We start from the raw sequence: 24,041 nt of genomic DNA, 5'->3' as shown, positions 1-24,041 counted from the left end.
ACAGAAGAATGTGCCCACTCATTCCCAAGCTTCAGGTTATGCTGGGAGTTTACAGCTTATTGCCTTCTTTAGAAGGCAGTAAGTTATAAATAACCACAGACTGTCCTTGTCCCTAAGGAGATCTAGCAGTCAGCTCAAAGGCTAAAATATGGAACATTTTCACTTTAGATATACAACTTTTCCAGACAGAAAAAAATAAAAATAAATAAAAAAGCAAAAAAAAAAAAAGCTGCCAATTTAAGGGTCTGGAAGGAATTTCTTTCCTCTCAGATCTAGCCCACTTTCAGGAAGCTTGCCCTGGAGAGAAGACTCCATCCAACTACTCTGGAGGACTGAAAAACTTCAGACATTAGGAAGATGTTTGGAGTTCTGTTTTGCTTTTTAATATAGGCAAAAATAGTTATGAAATACATGCAAATAATGGCAGATGAGGAAAAAAATTCCACCTTCACTTGGATGGGGGAACCCAGAAAAACACAACATGTCCAAAACAAGCACAGGTTTCACAGGGCTTGGGCTAAAACCAGCAGGTGATATGCTGCTTTTGTTAACTACAGAACCCCCCACTGGGAAACAAAACTCCACCAGCTGCTTAAAAAGAAAAAGAAAACAGCACATAGGCCTCATCAGAATAAGCTCTCCAAACATCACTTTCAAATCCATCATTTGGGAGATATCTAAGATAGAGCAACACAAATTCAAATAAAAAAACAAATTTGCTTATAAAGGGGCTGTTTCACTTAAAAGTGGACTTTTTCTTATGATTCCATTTTCATAAATTAAAATCATGTGTTACTTGCAATGAACAGCACAAGCAAAACCTTCCAAGACCCACAATCAGTAAGCTCGGTAAAGATTTTAATATCTCCTACATGTCAAAGATTCCTCTGCTGGAAAATAATAATAAGAAAAATGGGAGAAAGTAGAAAGAAAAAGAAGACAGTCCTATGGCTAATTAGGCTATAATATTAGTTATACTCCCAAAGCTCACCACATAAGTGCACCCCACACACAAGATAAACAAAATGTGAGGAAAAACATAGATTATTGTATAAAGTTTTTATAGGCATAGTTGAAGGAAGAATGGATAGATCATAATTTCAAGTCTAAACAAGTTTGGGGGTTTTGGTATTTCTAGTTAGTGTTTTATGGGGGAGCATGAATATCAGGGCTCCTGTATGACGGCACAGCAAATTGTGTGAGTTGGTTCTCTCCTTCTACCATGTAGCTCCTAGGAATCCAACTTGGGTCATCAGGCTTGGGGATAAGTCCTTTACCCACTAGCCATCTTGCTAGCTGACCTAAAACCTTATACACAAGTAAACAGGCTAAAGAGATGTCTCAGCAATTAAGAGTCACACTGCCCTCAGAGAAGACCCAAGCTTGGTTCCCGGCATCCATCTCAGGTGCCTCACAACCCCCTGTAATTCTGGCTCCAAAGGGGAATCCAAGTGTCTGACCTCCACAGGCTTCTGCATTTACATGTATATACTCACACATATACACACACATGCCTATACATAGTAAATACTTTTTTAAAAAATCTTTAAACCATAAACAGATGAAAGGTTAGATCTAGTACTATGTATACGTGTCGTGTCCAGCATGCAAGGAATTAAAAAACTGAAATAATTTCATTTAACAAAGAGAGCTGCCTATAACGCATAGTGTCCTCTGGCCTTATAAGAAGAAACCATTTAAAATATGTATTGCTAATAAAAATTGGCCAGATAGGGGCCCAAGGAATGAATATAAAAGAAAATAGTTAGAATTAGTATTGGGATATGGAGTGAAGAGTAAATTCATTAACTTGGACACAAAAAAGCCCCACCTGCTCCAGGGCATTTACCATGCTACAAAAGCAACCCATTGTGTTTCCCACCAACCACTACAACCTATCAGGGAACTCAACTTTCCTCAGAAACAATTTTTGAAAGGAAAAGCCCTAACCCTTCCAACTAAGATAAGGAAGTACTCTACCATAGAGCTACCTTCCCAGACTATGTGTGTGTGTAGTTTTAGCTGAACACATCTTCTATGAAGTAAGGTGCCATATCTAGAAATTAAACACAGAAAACAAATTCCTTCTGAAAAATAACCAAATTCAGCCAGGCAGTGAGGGCACACACTTTTAATCCCTATAGGCAGGGGGAAATCTCTATAAGTTTGAGGCCAGCCTTGTTTACAAAATCAATTCCAGGATAGCCAGAGCTGTTACACAAAGAAACCCTCCCTTGAAAAACCATACAAAAAGAAACAACCAAATTCTGGCTTGGGCGTGGAGTGTAGTTGGTGGAGTTCTTGCCTAGCATACAGGAAATCCTGGGTTCAATTCTCAGCACCACATGAACTGGGCATAATAGCACATGCCTTCGATCTTTGCTTTTGGGAAGTAGAAGGAGAAAAAAACTGTGGTCAAAAGGTCATCCTCAGTCACATAGTATGAGGCCAAGAATAAGTGAGACTCTTTATTAGTGTGTGTGTTGGGAATGGGGAAGGGCAGAGAGAAGGGAGAGGGAGAGAGAGACAGAGGGAGCATTCACAAGGAGATGGCTCTTTGGGTAAAGTGTCGTCAGAGACCTAGACTGGAAACCCCAACACTTGAAGGTAGTCTCTTGGGAGCTTAATGGGTATCCAGTGTAGCTCGGCAATGAGCTATGTTAAGGATCTAAATAAACTCAACAGAATAAAGGAAAACCAGAAAGTTCTCAGTCTCCAGTGTGCATTCCAAATTCTTGAATCAAGGGGAAAGTAAAAACATAGGCAGACAAAACAGGAAAGTTGAACAGGATGTCTATCTTAAGAGAATGTCCTTAGTTCCTGATGACCTTTGTCAGAAAAGATTAAAACGCAGTAACACCATTTGCCCAGTAAGACTCTAAAAGCACACAGAGGTTTGAGGCATAAATCAGGGCACAGAGTAAACACTTGCAGAGAGCCATTTTGGTAGCAAGATTTTAAGTCAACATTAAAGAACTAAGTTGTAACTTACAATACAAAAAGGTAAAATGCTCAAAATTCAAACCCTTTTACAGACCAAAAAAGCCACCACACTTTTTGCTTTATAAACTGTAATCCTAACCCTCAAAGGAGCTTTTCTTACTCTTACTGTTTCCATATCATGTCTTATCAAACCTTGATTAAAAATTTAAACCCAGCTGGGACTGCTGGCATACACCTATAATCCTAGCATTTGACAGGGCTGAGGCAAAAGGATGATGAATTTGAGGCCAGCTTATGCTGTATAGATCATCATTATATCTCAAAAACATTTTTTAGGCCAAATACAAGTATCATTAGTATGTATCATCTTTTCCTAGTATATATTAGTCACCAAAAAAGGTATAAAACTAATAGGTTCTAGTTTACTCCCAGCAAGGATATTTAGAATAAAACCTTTTTAGAGTCACTTACAAAAATGTTTCTTTGGGTTGGGCTGGAGATATAGCTCAGATAATAAAGCACTGACCTTGTAAGAACAAGGACCTGAGTTCAATCCTCAGAATCCACATAAAGTTAGGCATGGTGGTACTTGTAAACCGGAGGGACAGTGGGTCCCTGGGACTCACTGGCTAGCCAGTCTATCCTAATTGGTAACTCCAGGCCAATAAGACACCCTTACTTCAAAGGAGGTGGGTACTGTTGCTAAGGATGACAGTCCACACAAACATTAAAAAGAAAATCAAACATGTTTTCCTTATATGACTTCAACTTTACCTTCAATATGCACTAAAATCAAACAGTAGATTGCACTAAAGAGGTACATTTTTCAATCACGATAAATTTTCTATCTTATTTTGCTTTACCCCTTCATGATTAAACTGTATAAATAAAACTACATAAAACTCACCAAGTCAAATCAGTAGGAAAATTCTAATTTGTCTTGTCTAGCAGAAAATCTCTGTTGGAAATAGAGATGATGAGTCAGCTTAACTAGATTCTGAGTCTCATACATGTCTTACTTTGGATGCTCTCAAAAAGGGAAAAGTTCACAAAAATCAAGTGATACATTTGCAATGAAATGACTGATAAAAAGACTTACTAGACAAAATTACTATTCTAATACTCTAGCCTAAATGATCTACTTTTTATTCACCTCTCAAAAAGAGTATACTTGAAAGTCAGAAAACCAGGTAGTTCTTATACTCTTGCTCATAAGCTAAAAGAAATTATCACTTGCCCCATGTCAATATTGTTGAGAAAAAAATTACTACAAAGTATAATTTTATTAAAGATGCTGTGTGACTAAATTACACCAACCTAAGAAACATTTAAACGAAGTTATTCATCCGTGGTTTTAGGAAATAGCAGAAGGGAATCCACAAAAGACCAGGTTATTAATACGGATTACGTAGGGAAGAGAAAGGGGTTTGTGTAGAAGATCAGTGAGATTATCTTGGCTGCTGTCTGCAGCACAACTGCTCTAATAATTTATTACATATCCTACAAAGGGGATTGGGCTTGTAGGAACCGAACCTAGGCAAAAATAGGTACAACAGATCCTATTTTCCTTTAACACAAGAAAATAAGGCACTGTGTAAATCGTTGGTTAGCCTTCAAATCTCTCAAATGTGTGCATATGAACTTTAACACACTGATTGAAATTGATTTTCCATAGACTGCAATAGATTTTAGTAAAACCAAATGTGGTTACTATCAGTAACAGAAATAACCATCACCCTAAACAGGACATATTAAACAGGATGCTAAAGCAGGACACTTTTAAGCAGAGACCAAAAAATATAACTTAGATGAATCTCACAAAGTTCTATCAATGAGCAGCAGTCAGCTCAAATCCATTAAACAAATATTTGGTAAGCACCACTGTACAAGGCATTATTTAAAATGGAGGTAGTCAAAGGGAGACAGTTCTAGATACCCCAAAGGAGGAAAGACAAATGCCTCAAAGTATTAACTTCCAGGCAGAAGATATACAACATTTTAAAATGAAAAGTCCCTGCAGATGTGTTTTTGTTTTGTTTTGTTTTTTTGAGACAGGGTTTCTCTGTGTAGCTTTGGAGGCTGTCCTGGAACTTGCTCTGTAGATCAGGCTGACCTCAAACTCACAGAGATCTGCCTGCCTCTGCCTCCCAAGTTCCTTCCTTCCTTCCCTCCTTTCTTTCTTCCTCCCTCCCTCCCTCTTTCTCTCTTTCTCTTTCTTTCTTTCTTTCTTTCTTTCTTTCTTTCTTTCTTTCTTTCTTTCTTTCTAAGACAGGGTCTCACTCTGTAGCCTTGGAGCTCACAATGTAGAACAGGCTGGACAATGTAGAATAAGCTGGCCTTGAATGTACAGAATTCCACCTGCCTCTGCAAGTTGAAAGAAATGAGCCACCACACCCGGTTGATAAGTGTGATTCTTGAAGCAGAAACCTTTAATCCTTTTCTCACTTTTTCTTAAGTTTCTGGGTTTTATCTTCAATTAATTTTCCAGAATTAACATTTTTAGACCATTTTTAGGTTAAAGTAACACTACAGTATATAGATACTTACCCTCTACTGCTTAACAGTGAAAAAAGGGTCTCCTACAGAATACACTTTTGCTTTTTTCAAAGATAATTCAGGACTGAGAACTTCATAATAAAGCAAGGTCAAGTCAAGTCACCCAAGAATAAATACTTACAGACCAATATCCTATCGTATTACTTAAAATTAATTTAATTTTAAGATATAAGACCCGTATTTCAGGAGTTTCCTCTATTGACAAAAGTATTGAAATCTGTGTATGACTATTCTCTAGGAGCCATCACTTAACACTCCAATTATATGAGAGACAAAGCTTCTGAAAAGACAAAGATCAGGACATATGTATATTCTTTTGCTTTGTGGAATGTCACAGCAGTCACCCCATCTCACTCTGAGAAAAAGCCACAGTCTGTACAATGGCCCAAAGGGGCCTGCAAAAGCATACTCTATTATCTCTGTGACCTCATCTCCAGCTGCATCTCCTAAGCTCACTATGTTCCAATTGTGCCACTTCTCTTTGTTGTAGTTCCTCACAGCACAGGCTCATTCCTGCTCGGTCGGGGCTTTGTTACTTGCTGTTTGCTGTCTGGGTAATGTTCTCCAGTCCCTGAGAGATTATCAGGGCACACGCCTTGCCGCTGCTGATTCCTTAATTGTCACCATCTCTGTGAGAGCTTTCTCTGACACCCTTAAAATGCAGTCTTCTCTCCCAGCCACTCTTAGTCCTGCCTCCTTATTTTTTCTATACTAGATAAAGTCATCTAACATACTATATTCTTTACAATCTGTTCCTATAACTGAAAAATAATCTGTACAGAGGTAGACTTATGTGTTTTGCTGCTGCACCTAGACAGTGTCTGGCACATGGAAGGCCAGAAACAAACCTATTTAATAAATGACTGAATTTAACTTTCCTTTTGAACTCCCATCCTTTAACAATTTCACAGTAATCCTAAACATGCCTGTGGTGGCATATGCCTGTTACTCCAAACAAATGTGGAAAGGTAAGACTTGAGGATAAGTTTGAGGTCAGTAAAAGTTACAGACTAAAGCTCCAGTCCAGCTTGGAATACATAAGGATACTCTGTCTCAAAACAAAAAAATTTACCTCTATAAATTAGCAATCTTTCCTTTTATTTTCTGAGGCAGGGTTTCTCCATGTAGTTCTGAATGTCCTGGAACTTTCTGTAGATCAGGCTGGCCTTGAACTCAGGAGGCAGAGGCAGAGAGGCAGAGAGGCAGAGGAGAGGCAGAGAGGCAGAGAGGCAGAGAGAGGCAGAGAGAGGCAGAGAGAGGCAGAGAGAGGCAGAGAGGTAGAGAGGCAGAGAGGCAGAGAGGCAGAGAGGCAGAGAGGCAGAGAGGCAGAGAGGCAGAGAGGCAGAGAGGCAGAGAGGCAGAGAGGCAGAGAGGCAGAGAGGCAGAGAGGCAGAGAGGCAGAGAGGCAGAGAGGCAGAGAGGCAGAGAGGCAGAGAGGCAGAGAGGCAGAGAGGCAGAGAGGCAGAGAGGCAGAGAGGCAGAGAGGCAGAGAGGCAGAGAGGCAGAGAGGCAGAGGCATCTGTGTGTGTTCAAGGCCAGCCTGGTCTACAGTGTGAGTTCCAGGACAGGCTCCAAAGCTACACAGAGAAATCCTGTCTTGAAAACAAACAAACAAATGTAAACAAAACAATGATAAGAAAAATGTATGTGCCCACTGTGGTGGTACATGCTTTTGATCCCAGCACTTGGAAGGCAGAGGCAGGTGGGTGGATTTCTGTGAACTCATGACCAGCCTGGTCTACATAGCATTCCAGGTGAGCCACGGTTATATAGTGACACTGTCACAAAGAGCCAAAAAGAAAGAACAATTCCTTTTGTGTCTTTTAAATACTATATTTTCAAAGATTTATTTATTTTTGCCTACATGTATGTATGTGTACTGTGTGTGTGTGTGTGTGCTGTGCCTGCCAGAGACCAGAAGAGAACACTGAATCACTTGGGTCTGGAGTTAACAGACTATTGTGAGCCACTATTTGAAGCTGGGAACTGAAACCCAAGGCAATTTCTTGAACAGCAAGGAAAAGCACCCTCCTGCATTTATTTGTGTGCATCTTACTGTGTGAGCATGCACATGACAGTGGATATGTGGAAAGGCCAACTGCAGGGACAGGTTCTATCCTCCCACCATGTGGGCCCCAGGGACCACACCCAGGTCATCGGGCTTGGCAGCGTGCACCTTTGCCATCCACTGAGCCATCTTATCAGTCCTTAAGAAAATTCTTTATAATCTGATTGCCACAAAATGATAGATGCTGTTATGTATCCTGATGAAACAGACCAAGAGGATGACTACAGTTAAAACATATATTTTTTGAGTAAAAAGAGATTCATTACAGAGAAACCCTGTCTCATAAAAACAAAAAAAAAAGAGAGAGATTCATATCAATTTCTAGAAGAGAAAGAAAACTCCATACTGTTAGTAGGTTTTTTTCCTTTTTTGGGTTTTTTTTTTTTTTTGGTGTTTTGAGAAGATAGTGTTTCTCTGTGTAGTCCTATGTCCTGGAACTCTTTCTGTAGACCAGGCTGGCCTGGAACTCACAAAAGTCCACCTGACTCTGCATCCAGAGTGCTGGGATTAAAGGCATATGCAACCACTCCCCAGCAAGAAAAATAATATTTTTAAAGATTTATTTTATGCGTATTCGTGTTTTGCCTACATGTATGTATATTAATCATAATACATGCCTGGTGCCTGTGGCAGTCAGAGAAGGTATAAGATTCCCTGGAACTGGAGTTATAACTACCATATAGGTGCTGGGATCCAAACCTGGATCCTCTGCATAAGAGCAAGCACTCTTAACTGCTGACCCATCTCTCTAGCCCTTAAAATTTTTTATTTTGAGACAAGATCTTGCTAATTCTTCCAGGCTAGCCTTGAACTTACACTGTAGCTCAGACTGGTCTTGAACTCACCACTCGGCTAGTGTTAGTGTTCTAAAGAAAGATGTAAGATAAGAACATGTCTTTGGGCTGGAGACAGCTCAGTGGTTAAAAGCAAGGAGTGCTCTTGCAGAGGACTCAAGGTTTTTTTCCAGCATCCATATTAGGCAGCTCACAACCATCTGTAACTGAACACATAAAGCAATACATTTTCTTATCCATACCTACACTACACTAAAAAGATATATTACATTCTCTGTGGAGCAATGATGGAAAACTAAGGATGACTTCTTTAACTGATTGTATTTTTCACAATCTCTCTTTATTTGGCTTTGTAAAAAACTTTGATCAAAATTCAGGAGAAATGGAGAACTAGAAAAGCTAAACAGAGTAATCTTTTAAACCGACAATAATGTAGTCTGAATGAAGTCCCACCATACCCCAAAAGTCAATGAATCTAACCAGATCTCATTCATGAGAACCTGTTAGTAAACTGCCTTCCCTATGATTGATGGAATAATATAGCCTTAGGTGACTTAAGCAAAGAGGAGAAAGGCACTTAGTAAGCTTACAAAAGCAAGCCCACAGTAACCCAACAAGCCTTCAGAAAGGTTTTGGTTCCTATAGGGAATGTTTTTCATAGTGCACCTCCTCATTCTTCTCTACCATGTGGCTCTCAAGAACCTTCCTCTTTCCTTCCCTTCCTCCCTCCCTCAGAAGACCAATCCTTCCTCTTCTAGTGACCTTGGATTTTAGTGTGTGAAAAGGCAAAGATTTTCCAAAATACACTGGAGACTTTTTTTTTGGAGGGAGAGAACTTCTTTGAAATATTTTAAGTCTTTTTTTTTTCTAATATTCCTCCTTCCTTAACCTTTTCTGTTTGTTCTGTCTCAGGCATATTTGTACTTTTCACTTCTTGAAGGAAAATACAATTCCAAATAAAATTCCACTTCATAGCCCAAATCTAAAATAAGGGGGGAGTAAGAAAAAAACTAACCTTTTGTTACTGTCTTCGTTTTAGCAATAAGACTAGAAATAAAGTTCTAATTATCAAATAAGAGAGTGAAATCAAACTTACTCACACATCATAAACCTTAAATTAATTTGGAGCCACCTTTTACAAGTCACTTTAAGAACTATAAAGCCACTTGAACAGGTCTGTACAACTGACCACTACAGAAGAATCTATAACTTCAAAATTCAGAGCTGTGATATAATCTATGTATCCCTACCTCATCCTCCTGGTCTCCCCTCCAAAGCTTCCATAGGACCTGTTTAGTTCAGTGTTTTGGGCTATATAAGGACTCCCTCAAAAGCAGAAGTGCATTCAGTGCTAAGTGGCTTCAGTTGCTTTCAAAGCACTTTGACATTCATGATCTTATTTGGTATTTTTACCAACTTAGTGAAGCATACAGAATAAACATTTTACAAAGAAGGAAATAAGCTTCCCAGCTGTCCTGGTCACATGATTATTAAGGAGCTTAAGTTATGCTACAAGCCTTTTAACTACTAATCTAATAGTCTAATCCTTTGACTTCCTGGTTCTTATATAAGGTTATATGTAAGAATTATATTGTTTTTTATTTAACATGTAGAAAATGGGGAAATATCTCACAGAAAGTATGTTTATATACTCTAGCTTGCAATTTGATTTTATTAGTTTTCTTCTTCTTTTCTAGCTAGGACCAATCTTATGAGCACAGGCTGGCTTCAAAGTCACTATGTAGCCAAGGATGGCTCTGAAATTCTGATTCTTCTGACTTGGCCTCCTCAGTGCTGGAATGTGCCATTGTGCCTGGCTCAATTTCATTTTTAACTGGCAACTCTGCAGAAATGGTCATAGGTTCTAATTTTTCAAAACAGGGATTCTTTGTAGCCTTGGCTGTCCTGAAACTCACAGAGATCCACCTGCTTCTGCCTCCCAAGTGCTGGGATTAAAGGCATGTGCTACCATCACCTGGCATCTGAGCATCATTATTAATAGAGACATCAGCAAGCCATTAATTGAGTTCATACCTTTCTCTAAGACTGGGTTGGGGAACAGATACTATGTACCTAATTCTTTTAGGATGATCTTCCACACATTAACAATTCATTTGTCAGTTCTTTAAAATAAACTGTTTACTATTCCAACCTGTCAGAATAATACTCTACTGTTTCCAGGAAACCAGTACCTTTTCTTCTAAAGAACTCTGCTCCTTTGCCACAAGTCACAGAATTAAAAAGCAGAATTTCTACAGTCCTTTAATTACATTTGTAGTGTCTAGCATAACTACAACATTAACTGCCACTATGTTTAACGCAGTTGCTCAGGCCAAACTCAGGTGTTTGCATATCCCACCTACTATCAAGTCAAAACAGGTTCCTTTTCTCCCTATTATTGCTGGTTTCCTCTATAGCTCAGCCTATTTGCTACAGAGTAGCTATGGTAAACTTTTTAAAATGCTAACCAGATCATGCCACGTATCCTCTTAACCAAACTTAAAATTCAGCCTAGTCTATAACAGACCCTATAGGATCCTTATATATGGGATCCACCTCATGTTAAATTCATAGCTTATCCCTCTTCCCTGTCTTTTAACTCCAAACACACTGGACTTCAATAAACACGTCAAGTTTGTTTCCATGTCAGGCCTTTGACTCTCTTTTCCTTGATGAGAAGTTCCTTAAAGATCATTTTCCTAGATAGTTACATTGTTATCCCTTTTTGTTGTTGTTTTGTCTTTTGAGACAGGGTCTTACCACATAGCCCTGGATGGCCTGGACTCACTATGTAGATCAGGCTTTCCTATTTAGACCTGGCTGGTCTCAAAAGATATCCCCTTGCCACTGCCTCTGCGCCCTAGAGCTGGGACTAAGTGAGCATCACCACACTGGCTCATTGCTAGCTTCCTGTTACTAATTCAAGATGCCTCTTAAGAGGTAGGAAGAAAGGGGCTGGTTGAGAGTGAGGGAAGTCTCCTTTTTACAGGCTTTGGGATCTCATTCAAAAGTAACAGTTCTGTCCCTTCTCTTTGGATGTTTCATGTCCATTAACCTACTATGTTGTTTACAGCCTACAGCCCGGATCATCTTCTTGGTGAAGCTATAATGACATTCTAGTCAGTTGTAGTGGCACTGTGCCTATAATTCTAGTTCTCTAGAGGTAGGAATTTAAGGACAGCTTAAGCTAAGTAGCCAGACCCTATATTAATAAACAAAAAGGAAAACAACAACAAAGCCATTCTGTTCTTACAGAGCTGAGAAGCAGAACAGGTCACAGAGGCGCTCCTGAGAAAATGCTCCTTTTTTCAACAGTGGCTTGCTTCTTTTCTTCTTGGCATCCAATAGGATTTCACTTTACTTTGGTCATAAACTTTTTTAACTAAGCCACAGATTTATGATACAGATTAGATACTTTTTTTTTTTTTTTTTTGGTTTTTCAAGACAGGGTTTCTCTGTATTGTTTTGGAGGCTGTCCTGGAACTTGCTCAGTAGACCAGGCTGGCCTCGAACTCACAGAGATCCACCTGCCTCTGCCTCCCTAGTGCTGGGATTAAAGGTGTGCGCCACCAACACCAGGCAATTAGATACATTTTTGAGACAGCAATCCATTATGCTACCCAGTGAATCTCCCTCCTACTTTAGGTTCCTGAGTAGCTGAAGACAGGCCCATGTCACTATGCCCAACTGTAGGCCATATTTAATCTTAGAATTTAGGTCTGATTTAAAATACATATAATTATTATGCCTCTAAATTTTGTCTCTCTTTTTTAAGCCACTGAGTCCAATTAGTGCTGTTCGTATGCAGAGACACAAGGAACTTACCAACTAGTGACACATTTATAAAGAAAACCAGATCTCCCTCCCCTGCAGCTATCAAATGACAATCACTAATTCCTCAGCTAGTGGTAGGGCCTCCTGAGCTGTTGCTGCTGCTCTTCTCTGAGTGTGTGTGTGTGTGTGTGTGTGTGTGTTTGAATGTGTGTGAGTATAAGTGTGTGTGTGAGTATGTGTGTGTGGTTGTGTGTGTTTGAGTGTGTGTGAGAATATGTGTGAGTGTCTGTGTGTGTGTGTGTGCCCGCACAAGAGCAAATGCAGGTAGCCAAAGGTCAACTTTCAGGAGTTGTTCTCTCCTTCTACTTTGAGTTCTATGGATAGAACACTCAGGTTGCTAGGCTGCAGAGAAAGTGATTTAACACACTAGACATCTAGTTGGCCTGGAACCCACCCCCGCAGTCCCTGCCCACTTCAAGAGACATCACTAGTTTAGGGCTGAGGGCATGGCTTCATGGTAGAGTTCTTGCCTAGCACTTGAGAAGCCCTAGACTCATCCCCCACCACAGATAGAATGGGAGGAGGAATGAAGGCAGGAAGGAGGGAAGGCAGACTAGTTTTCTGACCACTGAATATTTTATTTTTTGTATATTCCTATTTTGACTTCAAGTATGTCTGTACACCATGTGCATGCCTGGTGCCCAATGATACCAGAGAAGGCATTAAATCCCCTGGATTAGAGTTACAAGGGGCTATGAACTGCCATGTAGATACTGGAAATATCCTGGACCTCTGCAAGAGCAACCAGTGCCCTTAGCTGCTGAGTCATTTCTCCAGTCCTCTAACCATTGACTTTAACTCTATAGACCTATATCGTGGGTTCTAGGCCAACCAGGGCTTCACAGTGATACCCTGTCTCAAAAAAGAAAACAACTAATCATAACGAGACCTGATAACAACACTGGCATTTTCCAAGATGGAAAATTGCTTATAAATAAAGTAGTAGAGAGAGGTACCAACATGAGTATTTTGGGAGATTCTGCCTCTAGATTCATATTCACATTCATACTTTCTCCTCTCCTCTCCTCCCCCCTCCCTCTCTGTCTCTGTCTGTCTTTCTGTCTTTCTGTCTGTCTGTCTCTCCTCTCCCCCTAACCCACTGGGTCTAATTAGTGCTGTCCATCACACAGGCATGGGTCAATCACTGGGGCATGAGAACCAAACAAACGGTGACCATATTTGTAAAGAAAACTGATTCTTACTCCTGTATCAACCACTTTAACAAATATACAGTGAAAATTGAATTTGCTAATACTAATTTTTTAGAAGTAAAAGACTGAATTGATCTGAAGAAAGCAAAGGAAGTCCCTTGTAATGAGTTCAACTACTCTCTTGAGGGAAAAGGCCTATGTCGAGAGTATCTTATACTATGCCAGGCACATAAAATGAGCTACGTAAATGTTTGGCTAATTAATAAAATCACTCTGAAGATATATCTAGAAATATAATTTTGTACTAAGGATCAGAAAGCTGAACTCCAAAGCAACTTAGTGACTTGCCAAATGTCACATTGATACTGAAGCAATAGCAGAGCTGAGACCAAACACAGTTATATTGGGAAAGGGAAACACTGAGCTGAAGAATTTCAAAGTGCAAATGAAAGATAACACACTGATGATATACCATCTGACTGTAGCTAAGAACAGTAGAGCAAGTAACAATAGACAAATAAAGCAACACCACAAAGACTCTGGTGAGGTATTAGTTACCTAGTACATAGAGTACAGAAGGACTCAGCAAAGTCTCTCCATTATGAGGAAAGATATTATAAACAAACCACAGAACAAATGAAACACTGCCATTGCCTATCCTAGCTTTTCAGTCATCTAGAACCAGGCTGGCGCGGCAGAGCCCAGGCGACTGGCGGGGGATAAACCAAAGCGGCTAGCAAAAGAAAAAGATTCTCTTAACATAATGGTGGTCAGGAGTGGGATTGAATTTCCACGCAGAATGACAAAAGCTTTAAAGGAATTTTAGAAACAGAAGAACAGAGAGAAGCACAGATTATTGGTAGCAGCATTTTCTCAGTTGTACTCTGTTTTGCTATCGACAAGCCGAGATTCACGTGGCTCGTTTACCAGAGTCTTCCTGACTCAGCATAAAAAAAAAACCAAAAAAACCCAGCAAGGTTGTTTTAAGAGACTCTGCTACCGATTGAAAGGGGTGTACGTACAGCTGGAAGTGGCAGCTTTTGCTGGAGGTCAGCATGGACTGAGGTGGTAAGCTGGAGTCACGCTTACGCCCGCCATCTTGAAACGGCAGTTTAAAACAGCCGTGGTTTTACAGATAAGACACGTGGCCAGAAAAACATAAAGATTTACAGTAAAGTCAGACTTGGATAAAGAAAACTTCTAAAGGTTTACAGTGTGTTTAAAAATATACGTGAGATTGAAAGAGAAAATGAAACGGCAAAGTGGTAAATAAATACAAAAGCTGGCGTTGTGGTGGCGCATGCCGGTAGGAATTGCTCCAGAGGCAGAGGCAGGCGGATTTCCAAAGAGAAACCCTGTCTCAGAGAAAAAGAAATAAAAGTGACAGAAATAAAGTAATAATAAATAAATAAGCCACGTAAAGATGGAAAATACACAGAGAATCTGGATACTGTACGCTATTGTGTTTTTCAGTTTTTTGATTGCTAAGGAAGGAACAGCTGCTAAAGTATACTTGATTATAAATGCTGCTAAATTAATTCAACTTCTATCTTTTAAAAATGCCTTGACTTCAAAATTTAAGTGTAAGGATATGTTACTTGGAAAAGGAGTTTTTATTTATGTTTCTACAGAAAATGAAAAGCTAAGGATTCCTTCCAGGCTTTTGTGGTTTGATGAACCAAGACCCCCGGAAGCAGTGGACCAGGTGTTCCAACAATCGAAACAACGAAGATGATGCAGTCTTACAGACCCCGAAAATATGGACTTATACAGGTTTCTGAGTTTTGTCATGATCCCCATGGTATAAACAGCGCCCCCTTCCAGCAGGAAGCAGTTTGGAATGAGCGACGTCCCAATTCCCATCTTGTTTATAAATCTTTGTTTTCATTTAAATGGGATTATTTATAATTGGCTAGTGATCACAGCCAATCTTTTTTAATGGTAAAAAGGGGAATTATGGTATGGGTATTGTTTTTCATTTATTGAGACAAAATCAAGGTCAATTTTATGATGCTTATATTTCTCCTCTTGATTAAGTATTGTGCTTATACTGATCTTTTACAACGCAATGCATAATTGAATACAGACTATAGATACTTATAATAGAATTTCTAGTTACATAAGTTAGGTTTCTAGATATACAGAAATATATTTGAGATGGACAGTCTTCAAACCTCTCAAAGACCTTCAGAACATGGCATTTAAAATGGTTTAGGGTTTGTCTTGACAATGAGAAATGTCTGCTCCTGGCAGCACCAATTATATCTGAGAGGAAGATGGGCATCGAAGAAACTTGTTATGGAGTTTGCTTTCAACATGGCAAGATTAGCCATTTGGGCAAGAAACTGCTCTTGCCTAGACTGTTTGACTGCTGTTGTATAAACTGGACATGCAGGACCCACAGGAAAGTGACTACTGAACTCAGTCTTACAGGGTTCCTGCTTCATGAAGAGTCTATGAGACTTTCTGCAGGACAGAGAAAAATGACTGACAGACTGCCAACGCAGATGGACAGTTTGAAATTTCCTGCTTTGCTGAGAAGTGTTCCAGACACATTGTGGCCTGTGGGCTGAAGATGGATGCCCCAACGTTACAGAGGAACTTCGGGTGACTGTCCAGGCAGTAAGATGTCTCTGTCAATCCTAGTGTTTATATATTATCCTTCTGTGGTCTTTGATGGAGTTGAAGACAGATAGTTATAATTATAGTTTTCCTTAGTTATGATAAAAGATAAGCTACATATAGGACTTTGGACTCACAAGGATGGGATGGATGATATTTTCTTTAAATCTTGCTAAAATATTGTAACTATGTTCTTACTTGATAACTGTTCTGTTATATACAATTTGACTGTGTTAAAGTTAAGACCTTTCTTTTTGTTTAAACAGAAAAGAGGAGATGTTGGGGAAGTCTTATGCTAATAAAGCACTGTCTGGCCAATAGGAATCTAGATAGGTGGGGCTAGGAGTCCAGGAGGACTCTGGGTAGGAGTAACACGAGGGGTTCGAGATGTAACCGCCATTGGGGTAGGAAGCCTGGAACTATTCTCCGGTAAGAGACATACTTAGATTAACAATTATGGGGTAATTACTTAAGTCAGAGCTAGCCAGTAAGAAACAAGCAAGGCCAACAGCTTCATAATTAATATAGCCTCCTGTGTGTTTATTTGGGACTCATTCGGATCTAGAAGCAGGCTGGCGCGGCAGAGCCCAGGCGACTGGCGGGGGATAAACCAAAGCGGCTAGCAAAAGAAAAAGATTCTCTTAACATAATGTGACTGCTCAACTTAGGTCAACTGTCAAGCTGCCCAATCCACTGCTCGCTCACACACACAACAAAATTAAGGTAGGTTTACAAACTGGGTTCCTCCCTAAGGATATGGAATGATAAATTTGAAAATCTATTTGTTCTTGACTCTAGCAGCCCTCTCCTCCTACAATTCAACAAATTGTTACTGATTAAAACAACACCTACATAGTTTGACTTTGATGTTCAAAACCAAAAGGGCTTTCCTCTCAAAATGTTACCTGGCTCCCTTTATGAATGAATGAGTATAAAAGCAGTTCATATGATGCCGTGCACATGACAAAAACTTTTAAGAATCATGGTGAGGCTGGGCCTTTAATCCTAGCACTTGGGAGGCAGAGGCAGGCGGATCTCTGTGAGTTCGAGGCCAGCCTGGTCTACAGAGAGAGTTCCAGGACAGCCTCCAAAACAATACAGAGAAACCCTGTTTTGAAAAACAAAACAAAACAAAAAAGAAGCATGGTGGACCAAGTCTGCAATCTCTGTAATCTCTGCACTTGGGAAACTGAGGCAGGGAAACTAAGCTTGAGGCCAGCCTGGCCAATATAGCAAGACTCTGGAGAAGGAGAGAGAGGGAGGGAGGGAAGGAGGGAGACAGGGAGGGACCGACAGCCTCCAAAACAATACAGAGAAACCCTGTCTCGTAAAAACCAAAAAAAAAAAAGATAGCCAAGGCCACACAGAGACCCTGTCTCAAAAAACAAGAAACAAAGCAAAAAAAAAAAAACCCTAAACAAATAAACAACAAAAACTAACCATGCTAAGACCAGTGCTGACAGCCAGAACTTTCTCATTATGAAGTTTGTCTTTTAGCCCTTGTTCTGATTATGTCAGTACAGGGCCCAACTGTGACAAGGACTCACAGCAAATAGTTCTAGGCACCCAAAGAGACATCAATAGGTGCATTAATTGGATGGAATACCAAATAAGGGTCAGGTGATGCCTTAATCAGTAAAGTGCTTGCCTTATAAACATGAGTTCTTAAGTTCAATTCCCACCATGCTTGCTTGTTTGCTTGGGGTTTTGGGGGGAAGGTTATATTCTTTTAAATGTCCAAAGTGATGACACATGTTTATAATTCATGCACTGGGGAGGCAGAGAAAGGCATATCCCTGGGGTTTGCTAGCCAACCACCCTAATGTTATCAATGAGCTTCAAGTACTAGCAAGGACACTGTCTCAAAAAACAAGGTACAACAGGTTCTGAGGAACAATACCAAAGTTGACCTCTGGTGTCCACACACAAGCATCCAGTTACACACAAGCAATCACACACAAAAGGAAGTCAAGACCAGACAGACACCTTTAATCCCAGCACTTAGAAGGCAGACAAAGGTGAATCTCTGAGTACAAGGCCAGTCTCTGACCTACACAATAAGGTCCAGGTCAACCAGATACATATCGAGAACATGCCTTTAAAAAAAAGTCAACTAAGGTTTACTTGAAAAATAATTAACAAAAAGTGTGGATGGTCCCCAAATTCTGAGACTATTAAGCCTTGGTCTACAGGTTTATGACCTGGGAGGCTTTTAAAAAATGGCTGCAAGCTGAAGTAAAACTCAAGTCTTATAGGTGTGTTGGCAAACACATTTTTTTTAAAAGATTTATTTATTCATTATGTATACAGTGTTCTGCCTGCATCTATGCCTGCAGGCCAGAAGAGAGCACCAGATCCTATTACAGATGGTTGTGAGCCACCATGTGGTTGCTGGGAATTGAACTCAGGACCTTTGGAAGATCAGACAGTGCTCTTAACTACTGAGCCATCTCTCCAGCCTGTGTTGGCAAATTCTACCTAACAGTTCAACATCCCATTTATCAGACAAATTCTACACATTAGCAAGTAAGAATTTTCAAAAAAATTAAACCATAGAAAAACAAATATTCTAATCACAAAATTAACTGAGATAACTACATTATTTAATGCTATCTTGTTTGCTTCCAAGACAGAAAAACATATTTCTCGGACTTAAGAACAGTGAGAGAAAAATAAGCTACCTGATATTAATCCAAACACCAAATCCAACACAATGCTGAGCATGTTCACAGTGTAAAGAACAAACTAAAGCAATGTTAGGTTGGGTTGTTATGTTAAATGCCAAACTACTATGACATAAGAGAAAAGAAAAGGTCATGATTGGCTGTACACAGCCTGATAACTAAACTGCATATTCATTCGATGCTATTAGTACCAGAAAATTTTATCCAACCAGATTATATAATGTAAATAACTCACAAAAATAAGTGACTTTAAAGCTGATGACCGCCGGGTGGTGGTGGCGCATGCCTTTAATCCCAGCACTCGGGAGGCAGAGGCAGGAGGATCTCTGTGAGTTCGAGGCTGGGCTGGACTGACAGCCTCCAAAACAATACAGAGAAGCCCTGTCTCATAAAACAAAACAAACAAAAAAGCTGATGACCAATATTTTGACACTTTTATATTACTTAAATTGACTCAACTGTTTTAATAACTTTAATTCTCACAAATTACATTAACTTGGCTAATTCAACACATCTTTGTATTATGGTTAAAAACAGAGATGATATTATTTATTCTTTATTATGGAATGAAATTGTGACCTGATTTATATTATCAACTATAGTTGAATAAGCTCAAAAGCTCATTCAAAAAGAAATTAAAAACAATTTTTTTGGCCAGGTGTGATGGCTCACACCTGTAATCCTAGTGCTTGGGATGTAAAAGTGGGGATAATAAATTCAAAGTCATCCTCAGCTACATGGTAAGATGGAGGGCAGCCTAAAATACATGAGACCCTCTCTCAGAATAACAACCACAAAAAAGTTATGTTCAACAAACTACATGAGTTTACTCTCAATTGATTTGGAAAAAGAAAGGCTGAATTTCGTGGCTCTTCAGGACTTTCCTTACCTGCTTCTCAAGTAGGAGAAAAGTTACATCAAAACAACATGTTCTTATTTGTGAACCTGACCATAGAAGCGGCTACAAAGTTTAGACAAGTTAATTAAAATGAGGTTTGGAAGGTGGAGCATTTGCTGTTCTTGTAGAGGTTTGGTTCCCAGCACCCACATTGTGACTCACAACTGGCTGTATCTTTAGTTCCAAGGGATCCAATGCCCTCTTTTGACCTCAGGAGGTTCCTGCATGCATGCAGTACAGAAACATACACTCAGACACACATATACATACACACATAAAATAGATTTAGGCAGGCCATAGTGGTGCACACCTTTAATCCCAGCAGGGAGGCAAAAGTAGGCAGATCACTATGAGTTCAAGGTCAGCCTGGTCTACAAAGCCCGTTCCAGGACAGCCAGGGCTATTAGAGTAACGGAGAAACCCTGTCTCAAAAAGGAAAAAAAAATTAAGACAAATAAATGAAATGAATTTTATATTTTAAAAAGATCTAACCATGCTGGGCGTTGGTGGCGCACTAGCACTCAAGAGGCAGAGGCAGGCAGATCTCCATAAGTTGGAGACCAGCCTGGTAACAAGAGCTAGTTCCTGAACAGCCTCCAAAGCCACAGAGAAACCCTGTCTCGAAAAACAAACAAACAAACAAAAAACAACAACAAAACTAACCATATGATGTCTAAGAACATAGACAGTAGACTATCTACAGAATTCTGGGATAATCTTTTTGTTACATTTTATATACCACAAAATACACCTTTTAGTATATAATTCTGTGAATTCTGACAAATACCTATAGTCATGCCACTCCAACTGACGCAAAAAACAATACGGAGGTAAATTTTAGGACAACCACTTAAGTAAGAGCTAACCACCTAAATAAGAGCTAGCTAAAAGCATTTATTTCAGCCGGGCGTTGGTGGCGCATGCCTTTAATCCCAGCACTCGGGAGGCAGAGGCAGGCGGATCTCTGAGTTCGAGGCCAGCCTGGTCTAAAGAGTGAGTTAGTTCCAGGACAGCCTCCAAAGCCACAGAGAAACCTTGTCTCGAAAAACCAAAAAAAAAAAAAAAAAAAAAAAAAAAAAAGCATTTATTTCAGCAGGATTTTTTTTAAACCAAGTTTGAAGCAGATAAAGCAGGATGTAAAAATTTGGCTCAGAGCTAGGTATTACACACACCTTTAATACCAGCACTCAGCAGGCAGATCTCTGAGTTTCAGGCCACCCTGATCTACAATAGGAAGTTCCAGGCTAGCCAGGTCTTCATAGTAACACCCTATCTCAACATGTTTTATTAATAAAATAAAATGTGGGAGAGGAATGGTCTATTCTCTAGTTCTAATACTATTTTCGCATCAGTTCAAACTACCCTATGATCTGCCCATTTCAATGAGTTGCAAACTTGCCTAACTCTTCATATTGTAACTTCCTGCTACTTACATAGCTCTGTAGCCTTCCATTTTGGACTTACAAAGTCTTTCCACAAAAACCTGATTATCACTGGATGGTGGTGGTGGTGGTGGTGGTGGTGGTGGTGGTGGTGGTGGTGCATGCCTTTAATCCCAGCACTTGGGAGGCAGAGGAAGATGAACCTTTGTGAGTTTCAGGTCAGCCTGGTCTTCAAAGGGGGTTCCAGGACAGCCAGGGCCAGGGCTGTTACACAGAGAACCCTATCTCAAAAAACAACAACAAAAACAAAACAAACTGATGATCTTCCACAATGATTCTACTATACATTCAAGTGTTCAAATCAGGCCTGATGGAGCACACCTTTAATCCCAACATTCTAGGGACAGAGGCAAGATCTCTCTGACAAGCAGGACTATAGAGATCCTGTCTCAGAAAACCAAAAACCAAAACAACAGAAAACACACGATATAGTCAAACTAAAAACCCAGGAGTCAGCCTTCACTCCTCACTCTCTTCTCTACCTCAACTTCCCACCTCCAATTCTAGTCAACATTATCTTAGAAATACATCCCTTTCTTGATCTCCACATCAGTATGGAACCATCAATATACTGGAAGATTATTTTAATTGCAATTCTATACTCTCTCATTCCTACTATCAGTGAACTCATTTTTGCTATGGCATCTTTGAATACTTTTCTTCTACCCAGAATGCTTCTCCCTCATCTTTGCAAATACCTACTGCAATCTTTCCAAGGAAAATTAAATGCTTCCTCCTTACTCTCAATGTGTAGCTCTCTTGCTGTTATAGTTATTATTATTCTTTCCCACTAGACTGAGACTCCCTGGAGAGTACTTGCTATGTTATATTAATCTTAGTAAGGCTGGTTTTTGGGCAGTACCCATCACGTTGTAGGTACTTAATAAATGTTTGAAAAAGTAACAAGTATATACATCATGATTTAGACGAATCAGTCTCTAGGCCATTCACTTTCCTAGTTAAGATTTCAGGCTGCTTACCATGTAGTAATGATCATTTGTTTGTTTTTTCAGACAGGGTTTCTCTGTGTAACAGTTCTGGCTGCCCTGAAACTTGCTTTGTAGACCAGGCTGTCCTTGAACACAGAGATCTGCCTGCTTCTGCCTTCCAAGAGCTGGCATCAAAGGCAGGTGCCACTACCTCCCAGCTAGTAATGATCTTTTGATTATTATAGCAGAGAATATTAGCTATAAAATTTCAGTTGAGTTACTTAAAATACTTTGTGTGGTCAGACTCATCTGTAAAATACAGAGGAAACTATCTTATTAGAGTGTTATGAACACTGAATGAGTTAAACACATGTAAAATGTCTAGTGCAATATTTGACATGTGTGCTCAAATATTTCAGTAATTATTTTTAGTACTACTGTGTCTCTAGGAAAGGAAAGGACTGACAGAGATGTGTTCACTGTCACAGAAAAGAACACTCTTCAAGATTCACTGGTAAAATGCTATTCTAGCTTCTCTGTCATTTCTGATGAGTTTAGTTACCTAAGAATTCTGGTGACACTGAATTTATCAACAAAGCTGAGGAATGAAGTTTGAATCTGAAAGACCACCAAGTTAACAGCATCCTGAGACAACCTGTCAGAAGAACTATTAGTCACTTTCCAACGCCTTATGTTGATTCTCCCTATAGTCAATATGTTGGCCAAAAGTAATAATTAGTTTTTTTGTTTTGTTATCAAAATGTTCCTAGCAAAGAAATAAAGTACATCACTAAATAGCTCTCAGTATTATATACTGGAGTTTTTTGTTTTGTTTTGTTTTCCAAGATAGAGTTTCTCTTTGTAGCCCTGGCTGTCCTGGAACTAGCCCTTTAGACCAGGCTGGCCTCAAATTCAGAAACCCGCCTGCCTCTGCATTGAGGGCTGGAATTAAAGGCATACTGGGCTGAAAGTTCTTGCGTTTAAAAATTACTATTATTGGCAAGGCAGGGGCACACATCTTTGATTTCAGCACTTGGGAGTCAGAGGAAGGCAGATCTCTGTGAGTTCAAGGCCAGCCTGGTCTACAGAGAGAGTTCCAGGACAGCCAGAACTACACACAGAGAAACCCTGTCTTGAAAAAAACCAATAAATAAATAAATAAATAAATTACTATTATTATCTGTACTGAGTTTTAAAAACATATGAATAACTAAAAATAAATACTAAAAAGAAATCCTTAACATTTTACTTTCAAATGAACTAACATAATTCTTCCTAAAGATTTACATCCAAAATTGTCTCCTCAAAGAAATAATAATTTATATATCCTTGGTCTACACTAAAGTTATCATGGGGGTAAACAAAACAGGAAGTCAGCATGGGTAGCTTGGATACAATTATATAACAATTCCCCTTGATCTCCTACCATCTTGTTGCTTGTACACATTGAGATGAAAATTTCTGTGTCAGCAAGATGGCTCAGTGGGTAAATTCACCTGTCACCAAATCTGAGGAACTAAGTTAGAATCCTGCCACCTACATGGTAGAAGGACAGAACTCCTGCAAGTCTGTCCTCTGACCACCACTCTCCAACCTTGGCATGTGCATGCACATGAACACACGAACACACACATACACACAGACGTGTGCAAAATAAATAATATGAAAAAATTAAAATCTCAAAAAGGCATTTAAAAATGAAAGATGAGAAGAACCAAGTTGCATAGAGTAGTTCTGTGCCTAAAAAGCCAGAAATAGGTACCAACATGAATATAGACCTCTTATTCTTGAAAGGTTCTGTAATAACTTTAATATCAAAAAAAGCCAACCCCTTTAATTTTACAGGAGAGTAAGATACACAATAGTTGCAATATACCTATCAAACTATATAGTAACATAAATGTTTGTTATTGGAAAGTTCACTGTTTAAGTAATTTACACATCCATAAGCCCTAATCCTTATTTCTTGTAAAAAGTGACTATACTGTTTCTAGTTTGTTTAAAATTAGGCCATAGTTGTCTACTTTATCTTATACTTCTACACTACACAACTTAAAATGTACTAAAAATAAAAGCAGTCCTCTGAGACGCAATGCAACTCTCATAAAGTCTTTCAACTA

General features: G+C 39.4%; 1 protein-coding gene across 2 annotated transcripts in view; it reads right to left on the bottom strand.

Moving 5' to 3' along the window:
* Positions 1–24,041, bottom strand: part of LOC101840016 (speckle type BTB/POZ protein) — a 77,622-nt gene that overhangs the window by 34,183 nt on the left and 19,398 nt on the right. Inside the window, exon 2 of one of the 2 annotated variants that reach the window (XM_040749546.1) lies at positions 3,851–3,901. The exons of the other annotated variant lie outside the window; for it this stretch is intronic. The gene's annotated coding sequence lies outside the window, so the exon portion shown is untranslated. The remainder of the gene's footprint in view (positions 1–3,850; positions 3,902–24,041) is intronic. 2 annotated transcript variants of the gene reach the window in all.

Source organism: Mesocricetus auratus, unplaced genomic scaffold, assembly GCF_017639785.1.
Source record: "Mesocricetus auratus isolate SY011 unplaced genomic scaffold, BCM_Maur_2.0 Super-Scaffold_100007, whole genome shotgun sequence".
Taxonomy (NCBI): Eukaryota; Metazoa; Chordata; class Mammalia; order Rodentia; family Cricetidae; genus Mesocricetus; species Mesocricetus auratus.
Note: the sequence above shows the minus strand (reverse complement) of the source record. Positions and strands in the feature narration are given on the sequence as shown.